This window comes from Rousettus aegyptiacus, unplaced genomic scaffold (assembly GCF_014176215.1).
Source record: "Rousettus aegyptiacus isolate mRouAeg1 unplaced genomic scaffold, mRouAeg1.p scaffold_m13_p_12, whole genome shotgun sequence".
Classification (NCBI taxonomy): Eukaryota; Metazoa; Chordata; class Mammalia; order Chiroptera; family Pteropodidae; genus Rousettus; species Rousettus aegyptiacus.
In genome coordinates, this window is record NW_023416287.1 from 48840061 (window position 1) to 48857281 (window position 17221).

The following is a 17221-nucleotide window of genomic DNA, read 5'->3' on the forward strand; positions in this document are numbered from 1 at the left end:
TGGTTCCAACATTGGACCATAGGCAGCACAGGCAAGTCTCCTGTGAGCAAGAGAGTGAGGCGAATCCTACCACGGCTTCAGCCCACCTCCTGGAGACTCTCTGAACTGCCCTTCCGGGAGGTGCAACCAAACGCGGCCTGGCCGTCTCCCCGAGTTGGGGAGTCAGAGGAGAGGATTCTGGGAGGCCAAGGCAGCTAGAATTTCCAAGGCAGAATGCCAGAGAAGGGAGAGCTGCCGGGATGGGGCCCTGGAAAGCTGCGGAGGGTCGCGGAGGGGGGCTCTCCACTTCTGCCAGGAGGCGAGTGCGCTAGGGGCTCGGTCCAGCAGCCACTGGTCCAGCAGCCAGTAGTCGCTGGGTTGAGTGTGCTGTTGCTCTGGTTACCCTCAGGGCGCCACAGTGCATTTTCATCCCCTCCAGCCTGGGGCGCTGTTACCTCAGGTGTAGTGTGGGGCCTGTGGTGTTAGGGGTTTCCTCAGTGTTTCTTCTCCACCTCTGCTTCCTCAGTCCCTCTATGCCTCCAGGGAAGGCTCTCTCTCCATGCTCACGTCCCTGTCTGAAGACTGCTGTGGCTCCTTCCACTGTTTTAGGCTTGCGTGGGGAGATGGGGGTTCGCCGTTCTTCTGGTCCTTCCTGCGTTAGGTCAGGGCTCCTGCCTGGCCCCAGTCTTTCTCATGATGCCTGATAGAGGCGGCGGACAAGAGCTGGCATGCGAGTACAGACAACCGCCCCTTGTGTCTGGAGCCTTTAGTTGTCGTACTTAAGCCATGCTTAAGAATTTGTTAACATTTTAGCTGTTTTCGTCCTGCGGCTTTTTGCAGCAGCCGTGTGGTCCTCCACTTCCGCCAACAGCGAATCCGCTTTCCTCGGAAGGGCTTGGCACTCTTCGGAATTATGTTTATTTCAGGGGCTCGTGGTGGCCTCACCTCTCTGATGGGTTCAAAAAAAGTGATGATTGTGTTTTTTTAAGAGTATCTGTTTTTTTCTTGTCGTTAGGGTGGGAGCCGCGTTCTCTGACCGAGTGAAGTGGAGCTCTGCCTAATTCATTTTAACAAACATTTGCTGAATGCCTTGCTTGCCGGACTCTGCACGTGCAGAGAAGATAAAACAGGGCCTTTGCTGTCTGCTAGCTGCGCACGTACAACATCAGGCAAGTGGCAATGACAACAGGATTTATTCATTGCGGGTATGCTGGACAATTGCTGGAAACAGAGGAACCAGTCCTGGGGCCTATCCGTAGCCCTGGGAAGTTAAGCTTGTGCCAATGTCTTCTCTAACAGTGAAGCAGTGGTTCCCAGATGGACCAAGGAGATGAGGACATCCTGGGCAGAGAAGCACCATGCTTTCTGAGCATGACTGTCCTGTTGGGGTCCTGGCCCTGAAACCTGACTTTGCTCCCTAACAGTCACTGCCTCAGAGCCCAGGCCTCTCTTAGGTGCCATCCAGATATCTCCATTTTCTACCAGACAGCACCCACACTCCCACTGCCCTAGTTAGAGCGCAGTTACATGATTACGTACTCCCGTGCCGCACCATCCGGGTCTCAGCCACCCCAGCACACCGCAGGCCCCTCAAGGGCAGTTACGGGTCATGCATCGCTGCACTCCCAGCGCCCAGCCAGTGCCTGGCTTGGTACAGCTCTGAAAGTAGGGGGTGACCTGAAGTCGAAGTGTCTGTGTGCCCTGCCAGGGTGGTTGGACTACTCTCTGGCTCTCAGGTCTGAGCTGTACTCCTACTCAAAAGTGTGGTGTCTAGGAGATTAACATTACAGATTCTGGAGTCAGTGCGTTTACTTATTTTTAACTGAAGAGAGGGGATCATCTTATTCCAGGCTGTCACTCCTTCCTGGAATTGGCAAGTCTGGTCTTTTCTAAATGGTACCTTTTAGTGAGCTAAATTATTCATTCATTCCTCTAACCCAGTGACATTTTGATCGCTGCATTCACTGTTTAAATTTTGAATGACCTCAGATTCTGTTTGAGCCTGTCTCCACAGAGTGATAACTTCAACAGGAGGGTAAGGAATCACTTGTTCTGCAACACTGGTTTTAACTGTAATTTTACAGAGCAAGTAATTTACGCTTAAACCCAGGAAACAAGGAAGGCATCTGTTTTCAAATGTGACATTCTTTCCCATGGGAAAGGCTTTCAAATGTGTTTTGTTTTTGCCTTTTGCTTTCGCCTGCCTCCTTGCCTCTTACCAGCAGAACAATGTTACATTTTTCCAGAAGATAGCTCAATCTTAGAAACGTGGGAGAAAAAGGTGACTTGGAATCTAAAACACTAAAATTTTCTAACTAGTATTTAATTGTGGAAAAGTTTAGGTTATCAGATGACAGTGTAAAGAACCGTTTCTCTACATATGCACAGGTAATCAATTACTCAGTTGTTTAAAACAAGTAAAACAAAGTGTACCTGTATTGACATTTATGTTCATAGTTTTGGTTGCAGAGCTCGGAGAGAAATGAAACCAGGGGCAGTAGGAAGGGAAGGCTCGGAAATGGCTTCGGAGAAATCACCGCAAAGCTGGCTCTTGAAGGATAAGTGAGAGCTGACTGGGGATGGCCTTCCAGATAAAAGCGGCATGTGCTAGGGGGCTGGATAAGCTGCTGTAATGAATTTAAATCAACCAACTGTAACTAAATGCCTATTTCTTTATATCTCCCATTTTATGTACCCTGTATTTTTCCTTTCGTTTTTAAATGAAACTACCTATCGCTTAAAACAAAAATTCTTCCCAGATTAAAGGTTCATGTTATTGTCTTCTTCCTTAATTAAACTCTTCATCTCATTTCTAGTTGACCCATTCCTTTGTGATTTGGCTTCACATCATCTGGCCTCCCACAACACTCTTGAAATCTTCCTTCTCCCCTCCTGTCATGTGGCCCCTCTGTCCCTTCCTGTCCACTGGTGTGCAGTGAAACAGCAGTTGGAAGGCTCCTTCTGAAGATGAAAGTGGCTGGGTCTGAAAATGGTGGAACAAATAAATGTGCAAACCTCTGATTATATTTTCATCATTAACATACATTTAACAGAAGTTTGTTAAATACCTACTACTGAGACAGATGTATGAACAAAAATCCTTGTATGTCTCTTCAAGTCAGAGGTGAGCTGATATGCTATACTACTATTAAACATAAAGTATAATATGTAAGAATATTGAGATCTGGGACCCAAGAGGGCTTCCTTTTTGGGAGGTCATGAAAAGTTTCATAAGAGTAGTGATTCAGGGGCATATCCAGGCTTGGAGGGGTCTGAAGGTTATACAATTTGAATGCGCTTTTAACAAAAAAATCTTAATCCTGTCATTTCACAAAAAAAACAAATATCCATGTGAACATTTTCTAGAACCCCTCCCTTGGTCTTAGAAGAGGCCTATGAAAATATAAGGCCTGAAGTTTTAATTTCATTGGTTTCACAGTAAATCTGCCTCTGTAGATGACATTCGAGTTGGGTTTTTAAGGTTGTCTAGGAAGTTGCTTGACAAAGAAAGAAGGGAATACCCCACCTGGCAAAGCTATAAGTATCTGCAAGGGCCAAAGACCTGAAAATGATGTGTATCACAGCATCAATTACACGGGGTTGAGCGAAGGGAAATGATGTCAGAGAAATGGTCCTGGGGTCAGATTGAAGATGACCTTGATGTATGGAGGAGTTTTGATTATATTCTATATCATATCCTTAAGAGGGTTTCACAAAAAGAAATAATATGACCAGATTTGTTTTTCAAAACAACTCTCCTGGAGTAGAATGAATAATAGCTTTTCATTGGAAGTGCTTAAAACCCTTGATGACAGATATTATCTAATTACTGAGTCTTGAATTATACTGAAGTTTCGATGAATGAATTAGATCTATATGTTTCCACATAAATAGATCTTTAAAACATATAATTTCGTGGATTAAGCAAGTTGCAGAACATTGGAACAGTATATGATTTATGTAAAAAAATGTATAAACCCTACAGAACCACACCACCTTCTGTTTATGGACAGACGCACCAGAGGTTCCCAGGAACCTCACTGTATCTCCCCTCTGAGTAGTGATTCAATATTTGCTAATTAATATTTGCACAACTATTGACAATAACAAGAAACAACTATAGTTTATAGACTATGTAAATGTTAACAAATGCTAACTATTCACTTAAAATAATGGGTACATGAATATTGCTATATTAGTTTTTGTTATCACCTACCTCTATTCTGTTGTTCAAAAACAAAAGAAACAGTTTGCTTTGGAGTATAAGTACAGGGTAGTTTAAGAATTTGTTTCTTTCCTGTTACTGATATTAGCTTGATATATACACTTATAAGTCTCACATTTAAAAAAAAAAAAAAGAAGGGCTTCCTATTCAAGGGTTTGAAGGGAGAAGACTGCCAAGGCAATCTTCAGCACCAAATAAACATTGAAAGGCTTTTTCAATTGCTGCATTAGTTTCAAATTATGTCTAGACCTCACTTACTTTAAAATCTGTGTTTTAATTTGCATGATAACATTTCAGGGTTCTGATACATCTCAGCTGGCCCAACCTCACCTGTCCCACTTGTCCGTCCTCCTATCCATCATACCAAGCAGATGAAAGCCACTTGGCCTGAGGGGCAGATGAATCCACGTGGAAATGGAGAGAAGCCCATTAGAATGAGGCCCCTGCCTGAAGCACCATCCCAGCCAGGCCTGTGGAGTCAGGTAGTCAGCCAGACATGGAACCTGGTCCCTCCTTACCTCCAAACCGGTTAGATGGTTGCCTTTTTTAAAGTGCATGGTTTATACAGAAGCTTTTCATCTTCATGGGAAGGACAAAGTTGCTCTCTCCTTATTTTTCCAAATCAGCTATTCCTTCTATTAATAATAAAGAATATAGGAAGTGAACCTCCTTCTGTTTGGCTAGTTTGGCAGCAGATGCTGCAGTGTAATTCTTGGGCCTATTTTCAGTCTATCACAGCAACATAACACATAAAATGTTCTTATTTTTCCTTGTTTTATATTTTTTTCCTGGACTATTTTTCAATTTTCAAAAAACAAATGGGCTGCCTGTTAAACTGGGCAGTTTACCAAAAAGCTGGACCAAAACGGAAAGACCATTTGTTGTTTTTCTGATGCTGAGTTGGTGAAGGCTTTGTGGGGAAGAGGACAGATTTGGTTATCTTCTGAGACCCAATGAGCGTTTGGGATTTCTTCACTCCACTTCTGTTTATTGTATTCAATGTCTCCACTACCTCAGGAAATCAAAAGAGAGATAGCAGAGAAGGTTCCTGACTCCTTGAGGTATATGCACATCTAGTGAGACAATTAGATAAAATAATTATAGAATAAACTTAAGCTGATGGTCCACGTTGCTGCAAGGTCCACCATGTGGCTAGGATTTTATCAGTGGCCTCACAATCTTCTTTTCCACCTTAACTCCTTTAGCCAGTTTCCACATTGTTAACAATCCAACCACAAGGTAAGCCTCACTTCCATTAATTCAACATGTCAATGACCTTCACCTTGACTGTCTTTCGGCCACCTATTTCTGGGGTAATAGTCTTCATTGTGTCATCATCCAGAAGTGTTCCATCTCTGAGATCTTAAACTTCAATGTTTTACTCAGGCCATTTGCACAGACTGCCAAAATCTTTCAACTGCCATTGCAGGACACAAGCTGTTCAGAAAAAAAGTCTATATTTTCTAGTCTTTCAACTAGGTGTGGCAAAGTGACTAATTACTGGTTTGATGGAATGTAGGCAGACGGGATAGATGGCAACTTCTGAGAACTGTTTTCATAGAAAGGGGACAATCCATTTTTTACTCCTTCATCCTTCTTGCTGGGTAGAATAAGGATGTGACAACTGGGGCTTGAGCAGTCATGAGTTAGAATCTATCATGCTGAGGGTGACAGAGCTACACTCTAGAAGCAACCTGGATTCCTTATGATTGTGGTGCTCTATCCCAGCCCTGCATTACCTATGTTTCCATGGGAGAGAAACAAGCCTCAATCTTGTTTAAGGCGCTGTTCTTTCGGGTTTTCTTTCCTTCATAGCCTGTCTCAATCCTAATATTTATAGCTCTCTTTTTCCCATTATGTTTGCATTTCAACTTCAAGAACTTAGACCTATTTCTTCCAGATTCTCTCTTGGTATTATTTTCTTCACTATTTATATTCCCTTTCCACTCTCTGTAGCCCATGCAGTATATGTCATGAAGTGACTCAGAGTTACACAGAGATCTATTAATCCCCAGGATACACAGAAATTATTTTGCTGTCCTTGTGTTTGTGCAATGGGAGAGCTGTTTGCAAATTAGATTCCAAAGTGAAGGGCTGCTTCTCTCATAGCTGCAACTCTAGCGCAGAAGACAACACTTTTACTAAGATCACTGATCCTGAGAGGGAGCAATGACAACAAGTTGAACACTCAGGTTGGGATAAATATGTGCAGCCTTGCACGCAGCATCAGGTAGAGCCCACTGAAGGGATGTGTGCCTATTCAAGGAGACCAATGAATAAAGACAGTTCTTTAAGTAGTTGCATCCACAGAAGACTTTGAGGAATCTGAGGGCTGGCAGCCCAGACAGAGAAGCACTGCAGGGAATGAGATGGAACTGGACCCTGCCCTAGGCCACACTGGGTGGGAGGCATCATGACCTCCTTAATGAGAAGGAGGCTGTAATCTACAACTAGTGTTTATGATTCACTCACTGACTCTAATGTAGATTCTATGTTGCAAGACTTCTTAATTTAGGTGTGAGTCCAACCAGTCTCAATAAACCTTTTTGCCATCTTTATAAAATTATGAGTTAAAGAACTTAATCAGATAGTTTTATAGTATCTAGAAAAAATGAATTAGAAAGGCCCCGAGTCAAGAGTCTCATCCCCAAAGTGGACTAAACTAAAACAATGATGTTTTGTGGGTGTTCACTTTTGTTTGCATTTCGAAAAAATGTACCCCGTGCTTCCATAGTGCCCTATGCTAGAGTGGAGGCAAGTATGCCTTTCTCTTTCACTGGACACTGAGGGGTTCCTTCAGTGTCTACTTACTCACTCTATATTCTACTTACTCACTCTATATTCCTGAATACAAGACTGGGATGTAGTACATGGTTAATAAATACTTGTTGATTAACTAAGTGGAAGAATCTTGACCACAGTAAGGGTATGTAATTAGACCTCATATTGAAAACATAATTATGTAATAATAGTCCAGTTGACTGGATTTATTGAAAAGGGAGATTACATACAGGCACTGTAAGATGGATGCATAATGCAATTCCTGGAGTAAATTAGTAAAAGTGTTTGATCAGAAGTCGAAAGGAGAGTAGAATTATGGTTGGACTTGTGTTCCTTGTAGAATTGTATTAAGAGTAATAGAATGGCATTGGAGACCTTCAAGAGATGTCTTCACTGCTCTTTCTTTCGTACTTCTGGATATGAGAGAGAGAGCAAGTTGTCCAAAATAGCATATTTCCTACCCCAGGTGGTCCTGGTGGTACAGGCCACAAATAGGAATGCCTTGGAGGGAGGAGAAAGTTTTGCCTGCCTGCTTCATGTAAGGCAGCTACTTAGCCCAGATCTATGACTTTCTGAGATAGACTGGCCCACTCAGGAGGGGAGTGTAGCTTGGGGTTGACATAATCTCTGGAAGGTGTCTTAAGTAGGGGATAACTGCTAACATCCAGGTGGGGGTTACCAAGTGGCTCTTCCCTTGTGGAAGTCATGAATCAGATGGGGCTTTTCAGAAAATATATTCTCACAAATCATATCAATGTTCTCTTGTTTCTCATACAAGCTTCCCTACTACAACCGTCTCCTTTCTTTTCCTGCAAAGTCATCTCTTATTCTGAGTTTGGAGGTGCAGCAGATCTCTTAATAACTAGTACATTGGCATGAACAAGGATGTGAAATGAATGGAGGATAAACAGATGGTTGGATGGGTGATAGACAGATGATTACACAAACATAAAGAAATGAGTAACAATAATAATATTTATATTAATAACATTAAGTGTTAATATATTGATTAGTATTAATTATTAATATTATTTAAAAATTAAACCAAGAATTGAAGCAGAGACATCTCTTCATTATCTGACTTGACTGTTAGGATGGGTACATAGAGTTATCAAAATCCAACAGGAGCTTAAAAACACACCCTAGCCCAAGTCCCTGCTCATTTGCTATCCGGTAATTGTAAATTTAATGATGGCTTTACCTGCACAATTAATAGAAGAATGGACATTGGAGGGTCTTGTTCAAGAAAGTAAGGAAATATGTATATATTATATTTTCTGGAAGGTTTTGAGACATGGCTTATTCACACGAGTCACTTATTTTTGACAAAATGTCATCTTACAGAAGCACAATACTTGACAAACGTCAGTGCATAAATGCTCAGCCCCAGGCCACCACAGACACTGGCATGTCTCAATAACCCTCAGCTCCTGGCACAATGGCTTAAACCAACTTTGTTTGCAACCATATATGTGCCATCATGTTTAGGTTGCACAACCATAAATCTTGATGTTTGTTGATGCTGTAGTGAATGCCTGGCTGGGCAGTTTTATGATGTGATAGGTCTTGTATCCAAGACCCATCAGCCCTGTGAGGGCAGGAATCTAGTCCATTCTGGCTTTTATCGTATGTCCAGCCCCTACCAGAATGAATGCCAAGCACATGGCAGAACGCTGAATGACTGAATGAAAGTGACCACTGTGGGGAGACTGGGATGGGACTTATCTTTATGGGACTAAGAGCGGTGTATGTTTATGAGTTTTCTGGGTACAAACCCTTTGTATACCACCTGTGGGGCTTAAGCAGTATTATTTGAACATGACCACAGAGGGTTGAGCTTCTCCTCTGTGACATCATTGCTGACCCACCAGCAGAGCAGCTATACCTTCCCATGTCCGGTGGCACTCAGACCTGTTCCTGACCTGGTAAGCATGGTATTCTGAACATATTTGTTTGTTTTATGTATCCTCTTCTCTTAAGAAACCAGGTTTTATATGACTCTTGTCCAGAGTCTAACAGAGTGGATACTCTGTGTTTGCTGAGCGAATGGACAAATGGACACAAAATCTCTTTTCACAGATGGTCCCAAATGGTGTCTGGGTAGGGAACAGCTTACTACGAATGTGTTTCTAGAGATACTCAGATGCTATTAGAGGATTTCTGCACCGAGCCAAGGGTGGAGGGTAAATGGTACAGAAGGAGCATGCACTGGCAGCTGGCTGGGGGCTTGGGCTTTGGGCCACATGACCCAGGATCGAACCTCTGGCTTCACTCTTCTGCCTATAAATGACCTAACCTCTCGGAGCCTCATTTCCTCATCTATAAGAAGCCTAGGATTGTTGTATTAAATGTGATATCTGGCATATGGTCAAGTGTTCAATAAATTATCATGTTTATTATTAATTAACATTCTAGGACATTTTAGGGCCGGCCAATAATCGTGGGGTCTTGGAGGAGGGAGGAATACAAATTGGAGGTGGAGGGCAGATTTGAGTTTTCTGACACCTCCCTCTCTCTGTCAACTCCAACCCCTCCCCCCCACCCTCAGCTCAGGATCTGCTTCAGTGCCTCCCAGAGGCCTCTCCAGGGGAATCCAAGAGTGGGCAGGAGCCTCTGAGAGGCTCCTAGGGAGAGCAGTTTATGGCTTGGGGAGCAGCCAAGTGACCAGAAGACCATGGCAAGGAAGAGTTGTGGAAAGGCTTGAGAAAGAGTGACTAATGGGTAACAGGCACTACATTCAGGCCCCCAAATCCTAAGTATATTAAAGGAATGATGTGTGTAAAAGCACTTCGTGAAGCCATGAATATGTATATAAACTGTAGTCATTGGCATTTCAATGTGCTTATTGCTGTGCTGTGTGTGTTTACACTAAGGAATGTGTCTTTCAGGCTACTGCTTAGGCTATAGTCCTTAAATTTTAATAAACTCAAAATAATAATAATAATAAAGCCCACACACACTGGTAATGAGAGTAGTGGATCCAACAAGTATTTTTGGAGGGTCTACTAATTTGTTCAGGGTACTGTGAGGTTACAAGGAAGAGATGCCCACCTTCATGGGGCTCACAATCCAGGATGCCTGCGAAACCACAATACATTAATTCATGGTCCACTGAGGCCAGGAAGAGGTACCCTTAGCTTTAGTCTCACTGCAAGTGTCAGAGCAGAACTAGGCTGAGGAAGCCAGAAGTGTAAACAAGTGAGTGCACAGCAGCTTGCCAGCAGCTCCTGCCCTGGGAAAGGAGATCTGGTGATTTCAAATGGAGAGGAGGAGGCAATGTTCTTGGGGCCCTGGTGCACTTGCCCCATCCGCTGTATCCCCCACCGGAAGCAATGAATTGAAACTCACATTACGTTTTGTTGAAATGACAGAGTAATGTGCTCACCAGATGCTGCTACTGAGGCTTCTAAGAGTGACGTCTACGGTGTTGCTTGGCAACAAGGCAGCGCCAAGAGCATCCCAGAGGCACTTACCCGCGTCACTGACCGGCCTCAGCCCTCCTCTTGACCACCATGGAAACAGTTTGCGGCCCATCTAGTCTCCCAGGCGACGAGTTAATACTGAATCGAACCTCCAAATTGGTCACTGGTTGCTTTGTGAGGCATCTGTGTCTTGAGTACAGCGTCCTAAATTTCATTTTAAAAAGATCTGCTTGGTTCTGGTCCTCCCCTAAGTAGGTCAGGGTAAACTGAGACAAGATCTTTAGTAGCTCTGAGAATTCAATTCAATTTGGATTTGACTTCTGAGGACACAGTGTTCTCATGGGGAAGATGTTCCTGCCTTGATATCTTGGGTTTTTGCTTTAACCCGTACGGTCTGGGATTGACCTCCTTCAGGACGGAGGTGTCGCCAACAAGGAAAGAAGTAACTGGAAAGGTCCTCTCTGAGGAAGAATGATGGCTTTTTCATACTAAGAAATCTGTCTGCTTTCTCAAGGCATCAAAATTGCCAGCACAGCTGGCCCTATAACCTTGCAGCTCTAGGATTCCTACAGAGGAGCGATTTAGGGGCTTTGTTCTGATTGAACAGGGACTAGGAATGTTTTTAAAACTGTTTTCATGTCATCTTACATAGCAGTGGCAAGTCAGTTGTTTATCTCTAAATAAAGAGGTTAGGGCATAATGGAGATGAGAGGCAGTGAGCTAGATGCCCTGTCTCCTCCCTGGGCCACCCCACTGGGGTTGGGGAGATGGGAGGAGACCTGAGACAGTGCTTAGTGATGAACGTATATTTTAGGTAAACGAAATATACTTGTGGTCATATCTGAAGGTGCTAGGTGCTCCTCTAGTCCTGTGGTTCTATATTTTCCTTCCAGTGTTGGGTAAAGTATTACATTACAAGGTATAGAAGTGCCTTAGGCAATTTCCGTGTCTTCTCCACAATCCATGCAGCAAATAGAAGTAATGTGTCCCTAGTGACTGAGTTCATCCTTCTGTCAGGAGATATGTCAGGATTTAACAGGCCACAATCACTTTAGAAAGGGCACTATATAATTAAAAGAAACAGTGGGGTAGTCATTGCTTTTCCAGAACACATTGAGAAAAGGATTCTGGTTAGAGGGGTCAGTCGAGGCTATTTTACAACCTCAAGAAGAGATGAAGTCAGTGAAATTCAAGGCATGATTTAGTTTATTAAGCTCTAGGACAGAAGCAAGTGAGTTAAGATGGGCCCAGGTCCACCTGACAACCTCAATGTGTCCTACGGTAGGGCTGATCGAACAACATGGGCCAGCCTCATCTGCTTACCCAGGATGGGGGCTCATGGAGTGGGCATCGGGTGTCTGCTCAGTAAAGCCTTGGCAGGTGTCTCGCTTTGCCAGTTATTATCGTGTACTCTTGAGTCAGCCAACAACCTTTCCAAGCCTGGGTTCCTTTAACTATCAGCTTAGGACAATAACCTTGACCCACAGGATTATTGGAAAATAATTAAATAAAGCAATATCAACTCACGTTTCTTGAGCAAATGTCATATAACAGGTTCTGTTACCCTCATTTTACAGCATGAGAAAACCAAACTCCAGAGAAAGTAAGGACCATGCCCACAAGCACAGAGAGTGGTGAAGTCAAATCTGTGCCCATGTCTGTCTGGCTAGACCTCAAGCTCTTAAATCAGGTTAAGACCATGGCACCCAAACAGTACTGAAAAACAGAATTACTTCTGATGGGGATTAATTCTTCTTAAAGCCCAGGTCTCACCTCAGACCGAGTTCACCAGAAGGTAGAGTGGGAAGTAGACATCAGGTTTTTTAACCACCCACCCCCTACCTACCCCCACTTCCCCAGGTGATTCCAGGTTTGGGAACAACTAGGTTAAGAAATTCTGCTTTACTGGTAGTTCTCAATCTGGGCTGCACAATAGAACCACCAGGGCAACATCTAAATTATACTGATGGCTGTGCCCAAGGGAATCTGATTTGGTCTGGGGTAGGGCCTTAAGGTACTCAGGGTAGTTCTAGAGACCACTGTGCTAAGTTACAAGAAAGCACCCTCAGAAAATGGTTGTGTTATTAAGATTATGTATCAAATGAAGGGTTGATACATAATGCTCTTAAGGTCTTTTCCAACTTGCCCTTGTAGTTCTGTAGGAAAATCACTGTCCACCTTTGTCTCAGCTTGCTGGCTCAAGGGAGGAACTCAAGTCTGTACTTTTTCAACAGTGTAGCTAAGAAGAAGGGAAGGGGTAGGAAGCAGTACCATTGGAATATTTAGCTCATTTGCTTCGGCTTCATACATGTAGTCAATTAGTTCAATACCAAGCACAGTTCTACTTTCATCTACTCTTAGCTAAAGGAAAGAAGTTTTGTTTATTATGAATTCAAAGAATTCAATAAGGAAAATAACTGTTGGCATAGCTTTAAATTTTCTTTTTGTTAACATGAAGTAACACTTTCCTATACTGTGAAAATTTGATCTTGTTTTGATTTCCTTATATTATTTATATATGTATTTCAATCTTTTTTGACAGTTATTCCCTTCAGGGTCGGCTAAATTATGCTGCATTAATGAACAATTCCTAAATCTCAATGGCTTGACACACCAGGACTTATTTGTCCGTTATGCTGCATATTTAAAATGGGCCTGTGTATAACTGTCACTCAGGGTCCCAGATGGATGGACACATGTTTCCATAACTGCCAAGGCAGAAAAAGAACATGTATTTATTGGCTTTAAAAATTTCCAGCAGGAAGTGACACATGTGGGTTTTGTTCACATTTCATTGGCAAAAAGCCACACCCAACTTCTAGGGGAAGTGGAGAAGTACGATTTTATTACGTGCTCAGAAGAGGTATAGTCATGAACAGCTCTAATGACAACACAACAAAGTCCACACAAATCTCATTTTTATAAGCAGTACTTTGAGAATGTTAGCACCTGTCCAGAGTCTAACCCACAAGTAAATAGGCATGATCTCAACAAGGCAGTGCAAATGTGGCTGTTGGTGTCATTAGGAAATGACTCTTCTAGTGTAACAAAAGTAAAAGTGACTCTTTCTAAAAAATGCCGTAGAAGATGGTGTTTCCAGGAAGGAGTAACTGTGTTCCTGCGAGGGCAGCCTCTTAATGAGATTACTATGTTGGGATGGATGGCAAGGTCTTAGGGGTAAGGATGGATGAGCTACTTTCTTCTCCTTAGGTTTTCTTTCCAATAAAACTTAGCATGGTGTCACATTCAATAAAAACACCAGTCCAGTATACAAAAGTAATTGAAAATAATTTTTAATCTCTCTTGAAAAATCCCAAAGAAGTATTACATGCCTAACTTAAGCAGTTCTTCTTGAAGTTCTCTTTCTCGCTGTCCCCTCGCCCTTAGAGAAACCTTATGCATCCTTCAAGACACTTACCACACTAGTCGGTGTGAGGTTTTCTTAGACCATCCCACATCTTTTTCACGTGCTCATTCTACATTTACGTGTACTATTGTAACACTTAACATATTGTATTATAATATGCCAGGTGTCATCCTAAATGTTTAATAAACGTTAACTTATTTAATCCTCATCACTTACCTATTAGGCAATTACTATGATTATTTTTCTTTTTCATAGGAAAAAACTTTCCCAAAGACGTTAGATTAGAGAGTAGTGGAGCAGGATTTGAGCCCAGAGGGTTGGATGCCCTTGACCAGGTCATGAACCTCAAGAGAGCAAATACATCAGAATTATGTTTGCATTCCCATGGGTCTAATCCAGTGCCTGGTCACTCAGAATATTTTTTAGGTAGGTGAATGAGCACAGTATTATTTGGAATTAAAAATTTTTAATTCCACCTGCTATTTTTAGGTGTACATATTTTATTAGTATCTTCAATGTTTTTATTTTAATCAGTTAAAATTGTGTTTATAGAGGACCAACGAGGGCCCAGAGTTGATGAATGACAAGTGATGAATTTTTTCTAGGATTACCATGGGGATTATGAGGTTTGGATTCATGAAGATCTGTTGAAATCTATCAGTTTACTGGGAACTTACAGAGGCTTCTATCTTCGAAATGGAGTGGGTTCTTCGAATCTAATAGACAGAACTCGGCCTAGGAAGAGAAAAGTCAGCACTCTTGTCATGTTCCTACCACATTCTTTTAGATTAGGTTGTACAACATCTATAACTGTGCCTCTCCAGCCCTCTTCCATCATGCCCACATCCAGAGACCTGAGTTGTCCCCCTATGAAGACAACTTTAAAGAGTAGGAAAACACTTTTACTAAATTATGCATGACTGATAACAATTTAAAGTGCTGGCTTCTTTTGGGGAAGATCAGACCTTAAAAGCAAAATAAGACAGGAGTTGGAAACTTGCTGTGTGATGTCGTGCCCTGAGAGAAGGAGTTGAGAGGGGAAACCAGTTCTTCCTGGCCCCAGGCCATTGACAAGGCTGCTGGCCCGGCCTGAGAGACAGCAGAAGAATAAATAAAGGCTTGGTTCACCTTTCGTCTGAACAACTGGGGCAGATTCTAGAGTTCAGCAGTGGGGCCTGCGGAAGCCTCAGCGTCAGATTCTAAAGCCCAGTTTTTGATGAGTAGCATGTGGTAAGCCTGGGGGTGGGGATGCTAATAATAACAGCACAAAAATTGTCCAAGCCACCATCAAGGTGTTTCTGGGTCAGCACAATAGCCTTTAATAAGGAAGCCTACCAATCTTGCCCCTTCTTATTATTACATCATAGCAGTCATTTATAAAGTAACTCCATTGCCTAATGTCTTTCAATGAATTTTTCTTTTTCTTACCTAGCATAAAATTCAAACTCTTTCTGGTGGACCATAGGCCTCTCCCAAGCTCCCTGTTCTCTCCCCCTAGCCCTCTTCCCCTTGTTCAGGACACAGTGGCCTTCTTTCACTTCCTGAAAAACACCAGGCTCATGCCAACCTCCTCGTCCCAACTTTGCATCAGATATTCCATCTTCCTGGCTGACAGCTAGTTCTTGTCCAGGCTTCAGCTCAAATGGTATCTCCTCAGGAAAGCCTTTTAGTTACTCTCCGTCACACTGACTCCTGTTTCTCATCACTAGTGTTAAAAAGAAACAATCGGCCCCAAATGGAGTCACTTGTGCTAAGCCCCATGTTAGCAAACCAAGACTTAATACCTAGCCTCACTGAAGTCTCAGTTTCTCCCAGAAATGTAACCTTTAACAGGTCAGCCTGGAATTACCTGGTCAGCACTCATGAAGTAATCTGCCTGAGTGGTCCATTCCATTCTCCTTAGTACAGCGACCTTGCCTGAAACAATACATTCCCCGCGAATAATTTATCTTTTCTGCCCCTTTTCTGTCTTTAAAAATCTTCCATTTTGTACAGCCTTGTGGAGCTCCATTTGCTAGATGGGATGCTGCCCATTAAACCTTCGTGATTTCATAAAGCCAATTAAATCTTAAAACACACTCAGTTGAATTTTTTTTTTTTAACACTAGAATATAAGCTCTCAGAAAGCAGGGAGCTTATCTTTTCTGTTCATCTTTGGTGTTTGCAAGTCTTAGCATAGTATCTTGTACACTGCAGGTGAATGGTAAACTTTAATCATTATGAGCCTGGGAAGTAAATATTATTTTCGCTATTTTTCTTTTTCTTTGTCTCTATTTTTCTCTTTTTTTTTTTCAATTAGAATTGACATTCAGTATTATTTTATATTAGTTTTAGGTGTGTACAGCATAATGTTTAGATATTTATATAATTTACAAAGTGATCTCTCTGATTAGTCTAATATATGGTTATCACACTATTATTAACTATATTCCTTATGCTGTACTTCACATCCCTGTGACTTTTCTGTAACTACCAGTTTGTACTTCTTAATCCCTTCACTCTTTTCACTCAACCCCTATTGTTGCTATTTTTCAAATGAGTCTTAAAGAGGTGGCCTAAGTTCGCATGCATTACTTTAAACCAGGATTCAAATTCAATTTTTCCACTCTCAGTGCCACACTGATGCTAGTGACCAGAGTGTATTAAAAACCCAGTGTCATCAAATTCATTCAAACAGCCAACTTACTTATGACTCAGCTGGATTCTTTGCTGTACTGGTTTCCAATGCACATAGTATTCAAAGAATGATGCTGAAAGAACTGGATGCAAATCAAAGAAAAGCATGACAAGTATAATACGTATCAGTGGCTTCTTGAAACAACTATGTTTAAGAATTAAAGATGCCAAAGTGCCTCAATTATGTAATTTGATTGATGCGTATTCTGATTATTCCTTGTGAATTGCCTCATTTCGGGTAATGCTCAAGGCTGCTTCAGGTAACCTAAACTCATTACCATCAATAGATGAATGAATAAACAAAATGCAGTATATCCATTCAGTTGAATATTTTTCAGCTATAAAAAAAATAAAGTACTGATATAGGCTACAATATGGATGAACCACAAAAACGTTATGCCCAGTGAAAGAAGCCCAGAAGGCCACGCATCGTGTGATTCCATTTATATAAAATATCTTGAATAGGCAAATGCATAGAGACCGAAAACAGATTTGTGACTGCCAGGGAAAGAAGAGTGACTGCCTAATACTATGTCCTTTTAGGGTGATGAAAATGTTCTGAGATTAAACAGTAGTGATGATTGCATAACATCACAAAGGTACTAAATACCACTGAATCGTATGCTTTAAAATGGTCAATATGGTACATTTTATATGTGTTTTACCACAATCTGTAAAAATCAATGAATTAAAAATACAAAGATAATTGCACTTCTCAGCTACTTTTTGAAGAAAATAAATACACATAAAGAGGTTGAAACATAAATGAAC